General features: G+C 51.2%; 1 protein-coding gene across 2 annotated transcripts in view; it reads right to left on the bottom strand.

Annotated features, from left to right (window-relative positions):
- The window catches only part of LOC140402364 (G-protein coupled receptor 4-like), a 76,741-nt gene extending 55,191 nt beyond the window's left edge, over positions 1 to 21,550 (bottom strand). The window contains exons 1-2 of one of the 2 annotated variants that reach the window (XM_072490097.1): positions 20,966 to 21,550; positions 14,759 to 14,844 (exon numbers count right to left, since the gene is read on the bottom strand). The gene's annotated coding sequence lies outside the window, so the exon portion shown is untranslated. The remainder of the gene's footprint in view (positions 1 to 14,758; positions 14,845 to 20,965) is intronic. The other variant, XM_072490096.1, reaches the window with a different exon arrangement.
- Positions 21,551 to 22,252: the final 702 nt, after the last annotated feature.

The raw sequence follows: 22,252 nt of genomic DNA, 5'->3' as shown, positions 1-22,252 counted from the left end.
GTGGAGAGAGAGCTTTACTCTGTATCTAACCCCGTGCTGTACCCGTCCTGGGAGTGTTTGATGGGGACAGTGTAGAGGGAGCTTTACTCTGTATCTAACCCCGTGCTGTACCTGTCCTGGGAGTGTTTGACGGGGACAGTGTAGAGGGAGCTTTACTCTGTATCTAACCCCGTGCTGTACCTGTCCTGGGAGAGTTTGATGGGGACAGTGTAGAGGGAGCTTTACTCTGTATCTAACCCCGTGCTGTACCTGTCCTGTGAGGGTTTGATGGGGGACAGTGTAGAGGGAGCTTTACTCTGTATCTAACCCCGTGCTGTACCTGTCCTGGGAGTGTTTGATGGGGACAGTGTAGAGGGAGCTTTACTCTGTATCTAGCCCCGTGCTGTACCTGTCCTGGGAGTGTTGATGGGGACAGTGTAGAGGGAGCTTTACTCTGTATCTAACCCTGTGCTGTACCTGTCCTGGGAGTGTTTGATGGGGACAGTGTAGAAGGAGTTTTACTCTGTATCTATCCCTGTGCTGTTCCCGTCCTGGGACTGTTTGATGGGGACAGTGTAGAGGGAGCTTTACTCTGTATCCAACCCCGTGATGTACCTGTCCTGGGAGAGTTTGATGGGGAAAGTGTAGAGGGAGCTTTACTCTGTATCTAACCCCGTGCTGTACCTGCCCTGGAGTGTTTGATGGGGACAGTGTAGAGGGAGCTTGACTCTGTATCGAACCCCGTGCTGTCCCTGTCCTGGGAGTGTTTGATGGGGACAGTGTAGAGGGAGCTTTACTCTGTATCTAACCCAGTGCTGTACCTGTCCTGGGAGTGTTTGTTGGGGACAGTGTAGAGGGAGCTTTACTCTGTATCCAACCTCGTGCTGTACCTGTCCTGGGAGTGTTTGATGGGGACAGTGTAGAGGGAGCTTTACTCTGTATCGAACCCCGTGCTGTCCCTGTCCTGGGAGTGTTTGATGAGGACAGTGTAGAGGGAGCTTTACTCTGTATCTAACCCCGCGCTGTACCTGTCCTGGGAGTGTTTGATGGGGACAGAGTAGAGGGAGCTTTACTCTGTATCTAACCCCGTGCTGTACCTGTCCTGGGAGTGTTTGATGGGGACAGTGTAGAGGGAGCTTTACTCTGTATCTAACCCCGTGCTGTACCTGTCCTGGGAGAGTTTGATGGGGACAGTGTAGAGGGAGCTTTACTCTGTATCTAACCCCGTGCTGTACCTGTCCTGGGAGGGTTTGATGGGGGACAGTGTAGAGGGAGCTTTACTCTGTATCTAACCCATGCTGTACCTGTCCTGGGAGTGTTTGATGGGGACAGTGTAGAGGGAGCTTTACGCTGTATCTAACCCCGTGCTGTACCTGTCCTGGGAGTGTTTGTTGGGGACAGTGTAGAGGGAGCTTTACTCTGTATCCAACCCCGTGCTGTACCTGTCCTGGGAGTGTTTGATGGGGACAGTGTAGAGGGAGCTTTACTCTGTATCTAACCCCGTGCTGTACCTGTCCTGGGAGTGTTTGATGGGGACTGTGTAGAGGGAGCTTTACTCTGTATCTAACCCCGTGCTGTACCTGTCCTGGGAGAGTTTGATGGGGACAGTGTAGAAGGAGTTTTACTCTGTATCTATCCCTGTGCTGTTCCTGTCCTGGGAGTGTTTGATGGGGACAGTGTAGAGGGAGCTTTACTCTGTATCTAACCCCGTGCTGTACCTGTCCTGGGTGTGTTTGATGGGGACAGTGTAGAGGGAGCTTTACTCTGTATCCAACCCCGTGATGTACCTGTCCTGGGAGAGTTTGATGGGGAAAGTGTAGAGGGAGCTTTACTCTGTATCTAACCCCGTGCTGTACCTGTCCTGGGAGTGTTTGATGGGGACAGTGTAGAGGGAGCTTTACTCTGTATCTAACACCGTGCTGTACCTGTCCTGGGAGTGTTTGATGGGGACAGTGTAGAGGGAGCTTTACTCTGTATCGAACCCCGTGCTGTCCCTGTCCTGGGAGTGTTTGATGGGGACAGTGTCGAGGGAGCTTTACTCTGTATCTAACCCCGTGGTGTACCTGTCCTGGGAGTGTTTGATGGGGACAGTGTAGAGGGAGCTTTACTCTGTATCGAACCCCGTGCTGTCCCTGTCCTGGGAGTGTTTGATGGGGACAGTGTAGAGGGAGCTTTACTCTGTATCCAACCCCGTGCTGTACCTGTCCTGGGAGTGTTTGATGGGGACAGTGTAGAGGGAGCTTTACTCTGTATCTAACACCGTGCTGTACCTGTCCTGGGAGTGTTTGATGGGGACAGTGTAGAGGGAGCTTTACTCTGTGTCTAACCCCGTGCTGTACCTGTCCTGGGAGTGTTTGATGGGGACAGTGTAGAGGGAGCTTTACTCTGTATCGAACCCCGTGCTGTACCTGTCCTGGGAGGGTTTGATGGGGACAGTGTAAAGGGAGCTTTACTCTGTATCTAACCCCGTGCTGTACCTGTCCTGGGAGTGTTTGATGGGGACAGTGTAGAGGGAGCTTTACTCTGTATCTAACCCCGTGCTGTACCTGTCCTGGGAGTGTTTGATGGGGACAGTGTAGAGGGAGCTTTACTCTGTATCTATCCCCGTGCTGTACCTGTCCTGGGAGTGTTTGATGGGGACAGTGTAGAGGGAGCTTTACTCTGTATCTAACCCCGTGCTGTACCTGTCCTGGGAGTGTTTGATGGGCACAGTTTAGAGGGAGCTTTACTCTGTATCTAACCCCGTGCTGTACCTGTCCTGGGAGTGTTTGATGGGGACAGTGTAGCGGGAGCTTTACTCTGTATCTAACCCCGTGCTGTACCTGTCCTGGGTGTGTTTGATGGGGACAGTGTAGCGGGAGCTTTACTCTGTATCTAACCCCGTGCTGTACCTGTCCTGGGAGTGTTTGATGGGGACAGTGTAGAGGGAGCTTTACTCCGTATCTAATCCCTTGCTGTACCTGTCCTGGGAGTGTTTGATGGGGAGTGTAGCGGGAGCTTTACTCTGTATATAACCCCGTGATGTACCTGTCCTGGGAGTGTTTGATGGAGACAGTGTAGAGGGAGCTTTACTCTGTATCTATCCCCGTGCTGTACCTGTCCTGGGAGTGTTTGATGGGGACAGTGTAGAGGGAGCTTTACTCTGTATCTATCCCCGTGCTGTACCTGTCCTGGGAGTGTTTGATGGAGACAGTGTAGAGGGAGCTTTACTCTGTATCTATCCCCGTGCTGTACCTGTCCTGGGTGTGTTTGATGGGGACAGTGTAGAGGGAGCTTTACTCCGTATCTAACCCCTTGCTGTACCTGTCCTGCGAGTGTTTGATGGGGGACAGTGTAGCGGGAGCTTTACTCTGTATATAACCCCGTGCTGTACTGGAAGTGCTGAACATTGGGCATAAGGTGGAAAATTCTTCCGGTTTTTAAGACTATGCAAGTCACTTCACAGAACAAAAAATAGGGAAAAATATCAGCCACAAAACAAGATTAGGATTAATGGGGACACGAGATAAGTTTAATATTAATTTTGGTCTGTGTAAAGATTGTTGGTTATTCAGACCATATTCTGCTTTTGAGCGACCAAATAGCTGCAGTATCCCAAATACACAGTACGGTTGTCTGCATTAAACGCTCAAAACCATCTTTACAAGTCCTGTTAGACCTGGCTCTTTACCCCTGTTACAATCAGGAGCGGTACTTAAAGTCCTGTTCAAATCTGTGGGTGGCACGTTACACTCTTTGCTCGGTAAATCTAGCGAATAAATATCAAAATTAAATTCCCGGTCTGCACGGAGCTGTTCCGTCTACAAGAACAAGGGCATCAGGTACATGGGAACACTGGGCAGAGTGTAATGGAGGTGACAGGGGTCTCGAGCTTCGACTGAAGGGCCAGCGATACCTGCATCTCCTCATTAGCAGAAGACCCGTCGGGTCATGTGTCTCTCGGGCAGCCAGAGGCCGGCCTTCACTCAGGTCAAGGACCCACACGGTGCAATTCCCGCCCCCTGAGAGCTGCCAATCAGAGGCCGGCGTCTGTGCATTGCTCGATAGCGCCATCAAGGAGGGGGCGTTGGCCACTGCCGGTCGAATACAAGTGGTGGCGGGATGAGGCCCATGTAGGCCCCAGTTGGCTCATGGACTGCCTTCCTGACTTAATCAGGACAGAGGCCACGAGGGGGTGGGATCTCTAGGGGTTATCTACCCGCCCAATTAAATTACCCCCCCACCCACCATCAAACATACTTTGGGGAGGGGGGGGCATTAAATTCTGTCCCTGCAGACCTTTGGGTCCACTTCAGATTCACACACCATCCCGATCTGGGCACCAAAACGCCCTGACCTTTGCTCGTCATGGAGTCAAAGATTGGAACTCCCTCCCTGACGGCGCGGCATCAGCTTCTTCACCCACCCGGACTGCCGTGGTTCGAGAAGGCAGCCCGTCACCGCCGCCTGCCAGCTTTGCCAGTGATGCCCGCACCCCACAGGATTACAGAATAACAGGGCCAGGAGAAAAGAGACAACTAGGCGTGCAGCTCCCAGCCACTGTCCTGTGACCGCTGATTAAGAGGCGGACGTGCGACCGAGGGCGGGGTGGCTGCACGGCTGTGATGCCCCCGTAGCTCGATCAGACACTGGCTTTGGCCTGCCGTGCAGAGAGTGACCACAATGCACACGGAGTCACTGTCTTCAGGGGCAGAGGGGGGGGTGGGGGGGGCTGCCCTTTGCGAGTCTGCACAGACCCTCTGAAAGAGCACCCCACCCGAGCCCACTCCCCCTCCCCATCCCCGTAACCCCACCAAACCCGCACATCTTTGGATTGTGGGAGGAAACCGGAGTACCCGGAGGAAACCCACGCAAGCACAGGTGGGGAAAGTACAGACTCCGCACAGATAGTCACCCGTGGCCGGAATAGAACCCGGGTCCCTGGCGCTGTGAGGCAGCAGTGCTAACCACTGTGCCGCCCTACAGGAGAAATGGCGAAGGGGGTTCACCAGGCTGTTGCCTGGGCTGGAGAGAGGCTGGGGTTGTTTTGCTTGGAGCAGAGAAGGCTGAGGTGGGTGCCTGATTGAGATGAAAAAATTATGAGGGACACAGATACGGTATATAGGAAGGAATTTGTCCCCTTAGTAGAGGGGTCAATAACCTGGGGCATAGATTGAAGGTAAGTGGTGAGAGATTTAGAGGGGCTTTGAGGAAAAGCTTTTTCAGATGAGGTGGGAGTGTGGAACTTGCTGCCTGAAAGGGTGGTAGAGGCGGGAACCCTCACAACATTTAAGAAGCATTGGAAATGCCCCAGCACCCAAGGCTACGGACCAAGTGCTGGGAAATGGGATTAGAATATATCGGGGAATGACGGCCGGCACAGACACGATAGGCCTCTTTCTGTGCTGTAAAACTCCATGAGAAATGGTGGGTGGGGGGGTGATTGTGGGATTGGTACAGGGACTGCAGCGGTTCAGGAAGGCGGCTCACCACCACCTTTTCAAGGGGCATTTAGGGATGGGCAATAATTGCCCGGCCTAGCCAGCGATACCCACACCCCGTGAAAGGGTAATAGAAGAAAGTTCTTATTGCAAAGTGCTGGCAGGAAGATGAAGGAACCAATGGCCTCCTCCACTCCGAGGAGAGACTTTGTTTTTAAAGCCCTGTTGCCTGGGATGGACAGTCTGAAGGGGGAGGCAGATTCAAGAGGAGATTTAATGAACACCTGAATTTGCGGGTGGGGGTCAGTAAACGTGCCGGACAACAGGGAAAGGCCGAGGGGCAATGTGGTACACGTTAGAACTGTGGACCAGCATGGACTCCAAGGGCCCGAATGGCCTCCTTCTGCACAGTGGACGTTCTCTGATTGCACAACTGGTGAGTAAGGCCCCAAAGAGGGTATCGACCCGGCTTCTGAACATGAATGATACCAGCGAGGAGTAAAGTGCCACTGTGGGACTAACCGCAACATTTGGTTTCTCTCTTTATTGAAACTGGAGCTCAATTTTGATAACTATTGCAAAGCTAAATGAATAAACAGCGGGCATTTCTCCTGAAGTACTGAAGCCGTCTCTGTTCGATCGCGTTTGGGTCGCCCGTTCAGTCACAAACTTCCAGGGATCAAAAAATGATCAAATCCTTTGGGGAACTTGGAATCCATCTTTGCTAACCTGTGTCAAAAACTGTCGCCCCTGTAGTAACCCCAATGCAGGCCACTGGGAAACCAGTGTGGATCTCCCCGTGGGAACTCGTGAAGTACGAGCTTCTGGGGTAGGGGGCAGCGGCCTACCCAGCTGGAGTTCGCCGGGCAGGCCTGTGGTGATATGCATCACTGTAAATACACTAAGACTAAGTAAACACTAGAGGGAGCACCAGGGACATTATGACACGCAGACATACAGCTAATGAACACATAGAATAGGACACGACCAATGGACAGTCAAGACACCCAGAGATGACACTACCACAAGGGGCCAACCCATTTAAAAGGACAGGACATGCTCTTTCTCTTTCCATAGGCGACACTCAGAGAGAAGGACAGGGGCAGATCAGAAGCATCACACCCACCACGTGGCTTAGAGCAGACTGGTTAGTTAGACTGAGTTACTATAGCAAGATTAGCAGGAGAGTCGAACTCAAGTAGGAGAATTGTTAACTGTTCGATAAATGTGTTAAACCTGTCTCCAAGTCTGAACCTTTCTTTGTCAGAGTATACATCAAGGAAGCAGCTCATGCTACATGAAGAAGCAGAGCACAACAAGGTCAGCCCAGAAGGGCCCGCAGTTGTGAGTTGTCCCAACGGGGACTGAATTGTGGAGAGCTACTGCCGTTTAAAATAAATCCCTGTTCCACAACCGCTCGCCCTCTCAGTTACCAAAAGTACTTGTCAATTTTTTGTTTTTACGGAGGTCTCCAATCAGGTTGAGCTGCTTGGTCAGTTTGGAGACATCCAATCCCTCGCGGGGTTTGTTACTTATAATTTAAATGTCGGAAGCTGGGGAAAATTCCTCAGGGTAGGTTCCTGCAAAGTTGAGAATTTTCCCCCGGGCATCTTGCACTGGAACTGCTCCGCAGGCATTTGATTGAACACCACAGGGCAGCCCACAAACTTGCCAGAACGGATTTAGCGCTGATTAAATGGGCTGTTGGGGGCTTTCCACAAGATCGCGCGCAGTGAGTTCAACCGCCCAAGCTTCACATTCAGGAAGTACTATTAAAAAACTGGAAGAATTTGTTTTGAAAAATAAAGCTTGTGTACAAAAGTAGGGAGCTTAAGATTCCAGTTGTACCGGGGACGGGTGTGGCCACATCTGGAGCACCGTGCACAGTATCGGTCTCCTTCGCTAAGGAAGGATGGAAATGTGTTGGAAGAAGTCCAGAGAAGGTTTACCAGACTCATACCTGGAATGGGCGGGTCCTCTTAGGAGGAAAGGTTAGGCTCGTGTCTGCTGGAGTTTGGAACATTGATCGAAACCTTTCAGATCCTGAGGGGTATGGACAGGAGAAGATATGGAGAGGATGTTTCCTCTTGTGGGAGAATCTAGAACTGAGGGGGGGGTCACTGTGTGGTAGTCACCACTAGCAGTATTATATGTATTAAGGTAAGACACGTATAATAGAGGTAGATGGGTAAATCCCTGCCTGTTGGCTCCGCCCAGTAGGCGGAGTATAAATGTGTGTGCTTGCCGGTGCTGCAGCCATTCTGGTTCCAGCTACAGGAGGCACAATATCTTTGCTCAATAAAGCCTCAATTGTTCCACTACTCTCGTGTTTGTGGAAATTGGTAGTGCATCACACTGTTTAAAAATAAGGGGTCGCCCATTTTGGGCAGAGTTGAGGAGAATCTGTTTTCTTTCAGAGCGCCGTGGATCCCTTCCTCAAAAGGCAGTGGATGCAGAGTTTTTAAGGCGGAGCCAGGTAGATTCTTGATAAGCTTGTATTCGCTGTTGCAACGCCGGAAAAAGGTGGCAGCCAGCCTGTGCACTGCAAGATCCCCAAAACAGCAGTGACATGTGGGGCGCCATCCAATTACATCGCCTGATAGTCAGCTCGCCGTGGCACAGTGTGGCCGCGAAAAGACGGGAGATCCCGCTCCCGGGACCGACCCCGCTCCCGGGATCTACCCAGCTCACAACGCCTCGTGAGATCTAACGCAATCTCGCGAGACGTTGCAATGAAAATCCCGCCCACTGTGGGCAGGAACGGGCGGCATCACTTTTTGGAAAATCTGCATATTAGAGCAAGACAGCTAGTCTCACTTCACTGTGCAGATTCCGGAGGTACCCGAGGCGTTGGGATCGATCCGCTTCGCCGCGTAGACCTCGGGTGAGTGCTGTTTGGTACTGGTCTCCAGAATGGCACTCGTGGGAGGTCTCCCAGGGGATCAGAGACCCCCAGATGCTTTCCCTTTTGTTCAGGGTGGTAGCCTGGCACAGCTGGTGCCACCGGGGTGCCAGTTTGGCACTGTCAAGGTGCCCAGGTGGCACTGTGAGCTGGCATGGGCACTGCCAGGTTGGCACTGCCAAGGTGCCAAGCTGGCATTTTTTGCGTGCGATCGGGCCAGGGATGTGTGGGCGTTGCAGGGTAGCGGGGGGGGGGGGGCATGGGCCTCCCATAGTTCCGTCGAGCGGAGCTCCTCAGTGTACAAACGGGGCTAGGTACGGCCTCGGCTGCGTATTCCCTGCTGATGCCCCGTATACAATGCTAAACGTGCTGGCTATGGGACTTGGTTCACAATTAGTTGAATCGCGCCCATGGACCGCAGATCATTTTTTTTTTGTGTTGTTGATTGAAGAATAAATATCGGCCATTTTACCAGGCAGAATTCATCCAACCCCCACCCACCCACCCCAACCGTTCTTCTTTGAAACGGTGGCCGTGGGATCTTTCTCATCCACCCGAACAGGTAGGTGGGACCTCGGTTTAGTGCTTCCTCTGAAAGACAGCACCTCCTAGGGTACTCATTCAGTACTGCACTGGAGTGTCAGCCCTGATCGTTGTGCTCAAGACATGAAGTTGGATCTTGAACTAGGTACCTTGTACGTTAAAGGCAAGAGTGCTAGCAACGGCACGGTGGCACAGTGGTTAGCACTGCTGCTTCACAGCGGCAAGGGACCCGGGTTCGATTCCGACCTCGGGTCACTGTCTGTGTGGAGTTTGCACTTTCTCCCCGTGTCTGCGCGGGTTTCCTCCGTGTGCTCCAGTATCCTCCCACCACCCAAAGATTAGCCGGTTAGGTGGATTGGCCATGATAAATTGCCCCCTAGCGTCCACAGGCTAGCTGGGGTTACAGGGTTATGGGCAAAAGGTGAGAGAGTGGGCCTAGGTAGGGTGTTGTTTCAGAGGGTTGGTTCACACTCAATGGGCCGAATGGCCTCCTTCTGCACTGTAGGGATTCTATGAACTGAGCCTCATGATATCAAACGTATTCGTGCAATTGTAAATAGATAAAACCCTAGCATTACCTTCACTGAATTCCCTCCTCCCTAACCCCACCAACATCTTGAGGGGTACTATTGATCAGAAATGTAACTGGACCAACCATATTAATATAATAGTGTCATACACACCCCTGTCTGCAGCAACGGGGCCAAGGTGGAGATGGTCGACAGCTTCAAATTCTAGGTGTACACATTACCAAAAATCTGTCCTGGTCCACCCATGTCGACGCTCCTTGGTACCATGTTTTGTTATGCTCTTGACGCAGCATAAGCTGCTTCCCTGATGTGCACTCTGACAAAGGAAGGTTCAGACTTGGAGATAGCTTTAACACATTCATTAAACTGTTAACGCTTCTCCTACTTGGATTCGACTCTCCTGTTAATCCTGCTGTAGCTACTCAGACTAACTAACCAGTCTGCTACAATCCACGTGGTGGGTGTGATGTGTTTCAATCAACCCTGTCTGTACTCACTAAGTGTCTCCACTGGAAAGAGACTGAGCATATGTGCTGTGTCCTTTTATATGGGTTGGTGTAATGCCCCCCTGTGGTAGTGTCTGGGTGTGTCGTGACTGCCCATTGGTCGTGTCCTATCTTGCTGACCTATTGGTTGAATGTCTGTGTGTCATGATGTCTCTGGTGCTCCCTCTGGTGTCTAGCTAGGTGTAGTGTGTTCACATTAACCCCTTGTGTATTTACAATGACGTATATCACCGCAGTCCACCCACGTCGACGCTATGACCAAAAAAGCACAACAGCGCCTATACTTCCTCAGGAAATTAAGGAAATTCAACATGTCCACATTGACTCTTACCAATTTTTACAGATGCACCATAGGAAGCATCACAGCCTGGTATGGCAACTGCTCGTCCCAAGACCGTAAAAAACTACAGAGTCATGAACACAGCCCAGTCCATCAGGTGAATCCACTGACTCCGTCTACACCTGCCGCTGCCTGGGGAAAGCGGGCAGCATAATCAAAGACCCCTCCCACCCGGCTTACTCACTCTTCCAACCTCTTCCCTCGGGCAGGAGATAGAAAAGTCTGAGAACACGCACGAACAGATTCAAAAACAGCTTCTTCCCCGCTGTTACCAGACTCCTGAATGACCCTCTTATGGACTGAACTGATCTCTCCACACATCTCCTGTGCTGTGTAGCACTGCACTCTGTGTGCTTCACCTGATGTCGGTGTATTTACATTGTGTATCTATTGTATGGCCTATGTTTTTCATGTACGGAGCGATCTGTCTGGGCGGTGCCCTGAACAATACTATTCACTGTACACGTGACAATAGATCTAAATCTAATACCGTGGCTGCCAAAACAGATTAGAAGCTAGGAATTGTGTGGCCAGTAACTCACTTCCAGACTCCCCAAAGCCTGGCCAACATCAACAAGGCACAAGTCAGGAGTGTGATGGAATACTCTCCACTTGCCTGGATGAGCGCAGCTCCAACAACACTCGAGAAGCTCAACAGGGTCCAGGACAAAGCAGCCCCGCTCGATCGACACCCATTCCACCACCTGAAGAGTTAAGGCACTAAATGCTGGCCAGGCCATCAATACTCACATCCCATGGTCAAATACATTAATACAGCTTGTGGTGTGCTACTGAGGATTCATGGAACTTTCATAACAGGGGGACACACCAGAGACCCGATGGTCTAGGCCACAATCTTCATACAAGTCTGACGCCTTCCAAACACCAGGAGTCACTTTCTGTTATCAAATCCTCCAAAACCACAGCTTTCACCAGCACCAATTCTTTCATTCGGGGGGGCGCGGGGTGGTCAAAATTGCAAGGGTCACTTACCCGCCAATGATCCCACTCACAGGCAACAAGGGTAACCGCCCAAAAGCCGACGGGGTCCTTCCTTACGCGCGCGCAACAGGGCTCGATGTGTCACCAGGACCCAACGGCAATTTTAACTCAGGTCGGAGTGGGGAGGCCCTCACGGCTTCCAAGGGCCCGTTACGTTTATAAGGAATATAAAATGCAACTTAAGATATTCCCTTTTATATTCAGGGCTCAGGGTGTGGTCTTCTTTGAGGAGGTCTGACGCTGGTTGGGAGTCACCCAATCCACAAGCAAGGTGATAATTGTGGTGTATTCACTTACACCTCCTAAAGACCCGTCTTTTGTTTCCTCACTTCCTCAGTATCGCTCCCTTTTTCTTTTTCGCCTTTGCGCTTTCGCCTCTTTTGTCACTTAATCACTCCTGTGCCCTCCTTCCTTTAAATTCCCTCCTTCCTTCACTCCCGCTTTACCAGTCTCCACAACATGCTTGGGACCCGTTACCTCAGCAACAATATCCTGATTCAGATCACCGACATCGAAACGTTAATGCGCTCGCGGCCGGACTCCGTTGAGTGCTCCCGCAACCTTCTTTGCAATATCTCAAGATACCTTCATCCCTTTTTATTTTTTTGAGGGAAGGAATGCCCCCCCTCCCGGAACCGACGCTGAAAGTCGCGGCCTTCCCTCGATTCCCTCCATCTCACCTTTCCCTGAGATGGGACGGGGCTTCGGACCAGGGGTGGTTGCCAAACTTCCAGGATTCCTCTGGAGTCCTTAAAGGCGGAAGATTATTGTCCGGGAGGTTGGCAGGGATCCCGGGGCATCGAAAAGAACTATGTGTCCTTCACCGCCACCCTATCCCCATAACTCAGTAACCCCACCCAACACTAAGGGCAATTTTGAACACTAAGGGCAATTTATCATGGCCAATCCACCTAACCTGCACATCTTTGGACTGTGGGAGGAGACCGGAGCACCCGGAGGAAACCCACGCACACACGGGGAGGATGTGCAGACTCCACACAGACAGTGACCCAAGCCAGGTTGCTAGTCTGGTGACAATACCACTATGCCAGCCTAAGTATTATAAAAGGTGCAGGAGGGAATTGGCAACCTGAAGGAATTGAAATAAAACAATTTATATTTATATAGCACCTTTGATGTGCTAGATAAACACCACACAAAGCTTCGCAGGAGCGATATAAAACAGGTATGACACCAAAACGAAACAGAAAATGCTGGAAAATCTCAGCAAGTCTGGCAGCATCTGTAGGGAGAGAAAAGAGCTAACGTTTCGAGTCCGATGACTCTTTGTCAAAGCATTGTATTGTACTATGTTGTTGCCCTTGTGGGCTCCACCTATGGACCATTGTATTGTATTACACCGCTTGTATCATGTTGGTGCCCTTGTGGGCTCCGCCCCTGGCTCCTCCCCCTTGAGGGGAGGTATATAGAGCAGCTGCTCTGTAGGTGGCTCTCAGTGCTGAGCAGTATGACACCGAGCTAGGAGATATCGGGCCCATAACATCCTGGATCCCCAGTGTCACATTTAGGGGGGTTCCTAAATTCCTCCAGGATGTTTGCCCGGCAATTGCCCAGAAGTGCTAAGTTCCTCTGGACTGGGCTGGGAACCATCTGACAGAAGCTATTTAAGTTGCTAACTTTGGATGGTTCTCCCCCGATAGTTAGAGGAGAGAAGAACACTTCGAACTCCAGGGTAACTATTTGGAAAACCCAGACCCAGCCTCGTAGGGGATAAACCCCTCCGCCACACACGAACCCCCAGGGGACCAACCCTGCACGGGACATAGTGGGAATGCTTGCCTTCCCGAGCTCTTGCGGAGTATGTGTGTGGTGAACGTATTATGGTAACCATTCACCACTGTATTACATTGTACTATGTTGTAGCCCTTGTGGGCTCCACCTATGGACCATTGTATTGTACTACACCGCTTGTATCATGTTGGTGCCCTTGTGGGCTCCGCCCCTGGCTCCGCCCCCTTGAGGGGAGGTATATAGAGCTGCTGCCCTGTAGGCGGCTCTCAGTGCAGGTCAGTCGCAGGCAGGCATTGTTCTAGTTGATTAAAGCCACTGTTCACTTCAACTCTCTGTCTTGTGTGAATTGATGGTTGCATCAATGTGCTCCCCCATTAGGGGCAGGGATCTTAATTACCCTGAGTATAGAGGGTCGGCCAGTAAGTCATTGACCAGGGAGGACCCGGTAGGGGGGCTACCAGGAAGTGTATATATATCGTTTGTGCAGGGATTTAAAGTTTGCCCTTGTGGCCCTCCCTGAAGCAAGGGAGCTTGGGCTCCTGCACACAGGAGCAAACACAGTGTGCTGAAAATCCTTCCCTTTAAGCTGCCCTCACCCCGAGGCATTGCCCAGATGCAAGCGATTTAGTCCCAAACGAAAAGATTAAAGAGTCAATCCCGACTCTCAAAGTCTGAACGAGGAAGGCAGCAGGGAAACAAGTCCTGGTGGAATCTTATTGCTGGGGCATCGTTTGCTCCCTTGTACAAGTGAGTCACTTGCCCAAGTTAAAAGTGTGGGACGTGTGCACTCTACAAGTCAAGGTTTTGTAGCCCTATCGGGTGAATTCTGACACGCTGCATGGGTCTGTGTAGATGGGAAGGATTATCCTCACGTTCTGGATAGTGGGTCAGATATTCGGGACTGAGGCGAGGAGAAATTTCTTCACTCCAAGAGTTGCCAGTCTTCGAAATTCTCCGCCCCGCTCAGGTCACCAGGGCCTGTTCAAGTCTGAGATGTACTGAGGAAATCAGGAGATATGGGGAGAAGGCAGGAAAGTGGAGTTGGGGTAGAGCGTCAACGGCGAGCCTATTAACGGACGGAGCTGGCTCGAGGGGCCTTGTCCTACTCCCGTGCCATGGTCAGTGCATTGGCGTGCACGTTGCCCGCCCGTGTAGGTCTTGGCGTCAACCGCCTCGAGACGGTCGCGCTCTCCAGCCTCTGTTGCGGAAGGCCGCGTGGTCTCAAGCCCCCACTCCGAGGAAAGCTAGCACACAACCCCTTCAGATACGGGAGCGCGCTGCATCCGCTGGAGGCCTCGTCGCGATGATAAACATGAGGAGGTCCCATCGGTGTGCGAGCTGCTCATTTGCGGGATCTTGCTGTGCACAATGCACCTATGTAACAATGGCCACTGCACTTTAACAGTAATCTATCGCTTGTTCCCAAGAGACATGATCAAAAAACGTTTGTGACAGGTTCAGTTTTGCAGCGTTGTATCAATTCAGATAACGGGAAGTCTGTTTTTGGCCCAACCTAATCACTGTTAACAGCAGCCAAGTAAACTTAAGATGATTGTCTAGATTGCTAGCCTTACCATGGCCAACAGCACTGGTAAATCTGGCCTGGCTGTCCTCTCTCCCAGGCCCGAATTCTTTTCGAAAGCCTGTTACTCAGAATTGGACTAAGCAGTGATTTAGAAAGGTTTTGAATAACTTCCTTGTTTTTGTATTCGATGTCTCTGATTAGAAGCCAAGGATGCAAATGACTTTCATTTGTAAAAAAAAAGGCTCTCTTGTTCCTTTACCTTCTTTCAAACTGTACTGGTTGGTTAATAATTGTCTCTCTCGTCATTTTTCCTCCATTGCAGCTTCGTTCGAGCGTGCAATATGCCTGTGTTATTAAACACGAAAAAATACAAGTGAATTAGACCCAGTGAGGGCCTCTGTGTAGATTATAGTTGTTGCCATCTCTCGAGTGTACACCATTTGTGATCACTGTTATATTACCACGATTGGTAATTTGTAATTATTAACCCTTCACTAACCTGACTATATACATATCATTACAATCACTACTTGGGATGCCCTGCAGCGCAGAAGATCTGGGTTCAAGTCCCACTTCAGGACTCCATGGCCATTGAAGGTGTGTTCACAATGTGGCCGGACAAGTTGATTATCAGGCTATAAATCCTTTCAATATTCCTTTTTTTCCCAAATAAATTTAGAGTATCCAATTATTTTTTTTTCTCCAATTAAGGGGCAATTTAGCGTGGCCAATCCACCTAACCAGCACATCTTTGGGTTGTGGGGGTGAAACCCACGCAGACACGGGGAGAATGTGCAAACTCCACACGGACAGTGACCCAGGGCCGGGATTGAACCTGGGACCTCAGCGCCGTGAGGCAGCTGTGCTAACCACTGCGCCACCGTGCCTGCGCCTCCTTTCAACATCCCTGATGGCGGGAGGTAAGGCAGGAGAGCTCCCTGGTAGGCCAGATTGTAGATGGGTACGACAAAACACTGTCATACTTTGCCAAGCACCATCATGGACCAAACCAACGGGGTTCCATGGTCGGCAATGTGCCCATAGGGGCTGGCACCAGTGGTTTGATAGGTGGTGACGTTACCCAGTTATCGTTAATGTAGTAATTTGCTGCCATTTTTACTTACTTTGCGACTCCAGGCCAGGGCAAAGCCAGGTCACGGGTGGCACAGCGGTTAGCATCGCTGCCTCACACTTCCAGGGTCCCAGGTTCGATTCCCCGCTGGGTCACTGTCTGTGCGGAGTCTGCACGATCTCCCCGTCTCTGCGTGGGTTGCCTCCGGGTGCTCAGGTTTCCTCCCACAGTCCAAAGATGTGCAGGTTAGGTGGATTGGCTGCGCTAAATTGCCCCTCAAGTGTCCAAAGGCTCGGTGGGGTTACGGGGATAGGGCGGAGGAGTGGGCCTAGGTAGGGGCGCTCTTTCAGAAGGTTGGTGCATGCTCGATGGGCTGAATGGCCTCCTTCTGCACTGTAGGGAATCTATTCTATGATAAGTGACCCAGATAATGGTGCTGTAACGTAGGAAGCACGGCAGCCAATTTGCGCACAGCAAGATCCGACAATCAGCAATGACCATTTCAGTAATGTTTCCAGTGATGCTGATTCAGGGATAGATACCCAGGACAATTCCTCTCTGCTGTTAAACAATCGGAGCATGGAATCCATTATATCCACCTGAGGGAACAGATGGGGGGGGGGCTCCCATTTAAAGTTCCACCCACGAATCTGCACCCCTGACCGTGCAGCACACCCTCGGCACCGTACCGGGAGCGTCGGCCTTGATTTTCTTTCGGTGGCTGAGCTGGGGCTTGAACCCACAACCTCCTGAGCTACCCATGAGCAGGTGAACCCCTATGCGAAGGGGGCCAATTTCTAAACTTAAATCTGTGGAAACAGGTGCCTCAATTTTAATTTCGGTGGTCGGAGTCTGGGAATCCCATCCACAAGCAATTGATGCTGGGTCAGTTGTTAATTCTCAAATCGGCGATTGAGAGATTGTTGTTGCTGATCAGATATAGTCAGGGGTATTGGGTCATGGATCAGCTGAGATCTCATTGCAAGTTGGGACAGATTTGAACAGGTGAATTTCGTTTTTAAAAAAATGCGTTCATGGGACGTGGCCATCGCTGGGCTGGGCCAGCATTTGTTGCCCATCCCTAATTGCCCTTGAGGGGGTTAGTTAAGAGCCAACCACATTCGATGTGGGTCTGGAGTCACAGGTAGGCCAGACCAGGTAAGGAAGATTTCCTTCCCTAAAGGGGCATGAGTGAGCCGGATGGGTTTTTACGACAATCGTTTCATGGTCATTAATAAACATCTGGAGTGGCGAGCTTCGAATCTGGGTCCCCAGAATATTTCCCAGCCGGGGGGTTACTAGTCCAGTGACAATACCACTATGCCACCACCTCCCCCTAAATGTCCTCCTCCAACATGTCAACAACTCCATTATTGCTGCAGCTATCAAGGAGCGTACAAGGCGAACTGCATGGACTTTAGCCTATTTTTGTTTTGTTTTTTATCCTATCCTTAAAGTTGCAAAGCCAATGCGCAGAGCGGACAAGGCAAACCCTTAATCCATCTCATTACTTGCTCCAAAAACCAAGTCGAATTCAAATTCAATCCAATTCACGGTCCCCGCGAGGGAGTCACACACAAGACCCAAGCTGACAAGGAAAGCGTCGATCCTCACCTTGCGCTTCATCTAACGCTCAATCTTATCCCCATCTTAGAGTTGGGGGCCTGGCGTATCCCCTAATGGCGCGCCAACCTGTTCTGGTGTTGGGGGGGGATGCGTGCCATGTGCCAATGACCTTGACAATCTGTTCACCGTGTGATTGCTAAGATGGCGACTGCCCACATCAACTCACCTGGCAACCTCTGGCTCGTCACGACGGAACATTGACACCCCCCCCCACCCCTCCCCATGCCTTACACAGTCACATTTCTCCATTTGAAAACCTGTCCCCTGGGTTTTATTTCCATTGAAAGCAAATAGCCGCGGGTGCTGGAACCCGAAACAAAAACTGCTGGGCTGACAAAAAAGCTTTGACAAAGAGTCATCCAGACTCGAAACGTCAGCTCCCGTTCCCTCTCCACCGACGCAGCCAGGCCTGCTGAGATTTCCTGCCTTTGGTTTTATTCCTGATGCTTTGTTAGGAGACTTTTGCCAATATGCCCAGATCCTTAATGCAAGGGAAGAAAAAAAAATGGTCTAACAGCAAATCAGAGAGGAACAATAGAGACACCGGGCAGGGGCGTCGGAATTGCGGGAACTGTTGGAGGGGAGGAGGGGGGTGTGCCTGACATAGTGGCTTTTGCCAGACTGAATTCTACCGGAGTGGAGCCACCGAGGGTGGTTAGGGGATGTTTAGGGGCTGGTTTAGCACAGGGCTAAATCGCTGGCTTTGAAAGCAGACCAAGGCAGGCCAGCAGCACGGTTCGATTCCCGTACCCGCCTCCCCGAACAGGCGCCGGAATGTGGCGACTAGGGGATTTTCACAGTAACTTCATTTGAAGCCTACTTGTGACAATAAGCGATTTTCATTTCATTTCATGTTGCAGAATTCCTTAAACTGGAGAAGATTAAATTTGCTCTTCAGGGCTCCGGGGGGGGCGTGATGGAGGCCGTTCATGTTCCTGTTTGAGGACTTGATTGTTGCCAGTGGGTCTGGGGGAGATGGGGGATAAAAGGGGAGAAAATGTCAAATTATGGGGATTGTAATTTTTTTTTTATGTGTTGATGTATGCTCCGATTTGAATAAAAATATTTTTTTAAATAGACACCAAGGCGAAGAAATTAGGTTCTGTAATTAATTAATTCTATAATTAATTCTGTTCCTCTCTCCACAGACGCTCCAGACCTGCCGAGTTTATCCAGCATTTAAAAAAAAAAAATTTAGTGTACCCAATTCATTTTTCCAATTAAGGGGCAATTTAGCGCGGCCAATCCACCTACCCTGCACATCTTTGGATTGTTGGTGCGAAGCCCACGCAGACACGGGGAGAATGTGCAAACTCCACACAGACAGTGACCCAGAGCTGGGATTAAACCCGGGACCTCAGCACCCTGAGGCAGCAGTGCTAACCACTGCGCCACCGTGCCTATCCAGCACTTTTGTTCTTAATAAAACTAGGAGAAGGGGGTGTGCCATTCAGCCCCACAAGCCTGCCCCCCCCCATTCAATAAGATCGTGACTGATCTCCCATCTCAACTCCACATTCCCACCTGATCCCAATATCCCGTAATTCCCTCAGTATCCAAACAAAAAAAATCTATCCATCTCGCTCTTCGATATTTTTGCTTCATTCATAGAACATGTAATCTATGTAATCTATGTAATCTATGTAATCTATGTAACATACAGTGCAGAAGGAGGCCATTTGGCCCATCGAGTCTGCATCGACCCACTTAAGCCCTCACTTCCACTCTATCCCTGTAATCCAATAGCCCCTCCTAACTTCTTTGGTCACTAAGGGCAATTTATCATGGCCAATCCACCTAACCTGCACGTCTTTGGACTGTGGGAGAAAACCGGAGCACCCGGAGGAAACCCACGCACACACGGGGAGACTCCGCACAGACAGTGACCCAGCAGGGAATCGAACCTGGGTCCCTGGCGCTGTGAAGCAACAGTGGTATCCACCTGTGCTACCGTGCTGCCCTTTCGTCCGTGGGAGGTGGGCATCTCTGGCAAGACCAGCCCTTGTGGCCCCTCCCAAATTGCTGCTTGAAAAAGGTAGCAGCTCTCGAGGCGCTGCCATCCATGTCGTGCAAGAATTCTTAACTGACTCTTCCGTAAGAGTCTGAGCGTCTCGCTCGGCCCCCCCTTGCTGTGAGGTCTGGAGTCACGTGTAGGCCAGACCGGGTAAGGACGGCAGATTTCCTTCCCTAAAGGGGGCATTAGTGAACCAGATGGGTTCTTATAATGGCAATCCAGCAGTTTCACGTTCTCTGTTACCGAGACAGTGCTAGCTTTCTATTCCAAAAAGGCATTCAATGAATTGAATTTAAATTCTCCCAGCTATGATGGAGAGTTTTGGCATCACACCACCAGAACGAAGATGAACCAGGGTCCCTGAATCTCAAGTCCCGTCGCATTCCCACCACTCTTCGGTTCACGGAATCAGAAATAGCAACGGCACAGAAAGGAGGCCATTCGGCCCATCGCGTTCACACCAAACCTCTGCCAGCGCACCTCATCCCACTCCCAGGAAAACACCTCTCCCCTCAGGACAATCATCTAATTCTCTTTGGAAATCCTCGATTGAATCAGACTCCACCACATACCTCTCGCTCACTTCCTGACCTCTGTACAGTCTCGGTCCCCTCATTTCAGGGAAGATATATTATCACTGGAGGCAGTTACAGAGGAGGTTTGCTGGGATGATCGCAGGGATGGAGGGACTGCCAGACTAGGAAAGATTAAACAGGTCGGGTCTGTCCACCTCGGAGTTGAGGAGAATGAGAGGTGATGTGACTGAAACAGATCAGATTCTTAGGGGGTCAGACAGGGTAAATGTTGGATGTTTCCACTCATGGGACAGGGTAGGACCAGAGGGCGGAGTTGCAGAATAAAGGGGGAGCTCATTAAGATGGATTTGATGAAGAACTGATTCTCTCGAATCTTTGGAATTCTTTACCCCAGGAAGCTGCGGAGGCCGAGACTTGAACATTTTCCAGGCAGAGATCGAGACGTTTTGGAAAAAAAAAATCAATTTAGAGGACCCAATTATTATTTTTTTTCCAATTAAGGAACAATTAAGCGTGGCCAATCCACCTACCCTGCACATCTTTGGGTTGTGGGGGTGAGACCCACGCAGACACGGGGAGGATGTGTAAACTCCACACGGACAGTGACCCAGAGCCGGGATCGAACCTGGGACCTCAGCGCCGTGAGGCTGCAGTGCTAACCACTGCGCCACCGTGCTGCCCGATCGATCGGTTTTTAACCAGGCATTAAGGGTTACGGAGAGAAGGCGGGAAAGTGGACTTAGCGAGCGCTAGATCTTATTAAATGGCGGAGCAGGCTGGAAGGGCTGAATGGGCAACTCCTGTTAAGATTTCGTGCAGTCTTAAGGCCACTGGCTGCTTAACAAAAATCTAAGTTTGTCCCTGTCTCGGGAGTGCATCTTGTACCCCCCCCCCCCTGTTAAAGGGAACAGTCCCCTGCCACCACTACCACCACCACCAAACCAGACCCCCCCTCTAATTTACACATGGGGCTGGCAGCATCCACACATCCCTTTGGGGGATAGAGAATGGCAGAGATGGAGAGAGGGGAGGAGGGATTCAGAATCCAGGTGATTGAAGACACTCAATTGAAAATGTAGACAGGCACACAAAAATAATAACCTATTAAAACCCCCAGGCTGAATAGAAATCTGCCACATTCAACTATAACTTGCTTTAGACACAAGTCACCCTCACAGTGAATGGTACAACATCAATCCCCAACCCTCCAATACAGACCTTAAAGCGCAGACTGCATCCGACCAGCGTGTCCCTCTGGATAAGCGACTGTCAATTCCGGATCATTCCCACCTCCCGAGCTGCTGCCTCCAGCCTCCTTGGGTCCACGATCTCTCTTCTTGCCTTCGGCCCAAGCGGGTCAAACGGTTCGAGTTGAGCCAGAGGGGTGCAGCCCCCTGCAGTCGAATATCTCCCACCCCCACCGCTTTTTGCCTCTTCTTCTGCTTCCTCCCCAGAAAGGTGCTCAGCTCCCGCGAACGCATCAGTGGGCTTGGCCCCCGAGTCAGTCTGTGATCTGTGACATGTCTCCCAGGTGAAATGACATCCCAGACTGCCCCCTCCCCAGTCAGTTTCACCCCCTCTCTCTCCTTGTCCACTGAACAGGTGCCAAACTGCTTTACTCTTTTTCTTTTCGCCTTCTTTCTACTTTCTCTCTCTCTCTCTTTCTTTCTTTCTTCCTTCCTTTCTCTCCCTCCCTCTCTCTCCTTTCTTTCGCTCTCTTTCTCTCCCCCTCTTTTCAGTCACCCTTTCTTTCCCTCTCCCACTCTGCTCAGAGCTGCGGAGACACAGCCCAACCTGCTGTTCGAGTCCCTGAAAGAAGACTGTCAACTTGCTTCAATAGACTCTGAGAAACAGGAAGTGGTTTAAAAGAGGCTTGAGGCAGCTTTTTTTTCTCTCTCTCTCTCTCAGAGACCTGTGAGCCTCATCAGGATTAACCCCCTCCGACCCAGTCGCTTTCTCCCAGTGTGGCTGGGGGGGGGGGGGGGGCAGAGTCCTGAAACTCTCCCCCCCGCCTCCCCGCCCCCTACCCCCTTGCCCACCCCTCCAACCTATCAGCACCAGGGCCATAATCCTGGATCTGCCCCCCCCCCCCCTCCCCAAGCGCCCCCCCCCCATTGTGGGTGTAGCAGCGCCACACTGGACTACAGCAATCCCAGAAACTTCCTCACCACCGCCACCCACTCGAGGGGCAATTTGGGATGGGCATACATCGCGGGCCCTGCCCCGCTTCTCACGAACCAACGTGAAGGGGGCCACGGTTCATCGGCAGGGGCAAAAGCTTTTTCGAACCTTCGTGCCGCATCTGAACCCCCCCCCTCTGACCCCAAAGTTTACACTTTACCCCCTTCCTGGGCACATTTAATTAGGAATTTGGCTGGGGGGGGGGGGGGGGGGCTACACAGCAAAAAAAGGCACGAATGCCCCACCGTACCTTTTTCAAAATGGCGCCTTTCGAGATTGAACGCCCACCCGAGGGTCAGACAGTGCAAAAGGAGGCCATTCAGC

This window comes from Scyliorhinus torazame, chromosome 25 (genome assembly GCF_047496885.1).
Source record: "Scyliorhinus torazame isolate Kashiwa2021f chromosome 25, sScyTor2.1, whole genome shotgun sequence".
Taxonomy (NCBI): Eukaryota; Metazoa; Chordata; class Chondrichthyes; order Carcharhiniformes; family Scyliorhinidae; genus Scyliorhinus; species Scyliorhinus torazame.
This window is presented reverse-complemented; position numbering and strand designations above follow the sequence as displayed.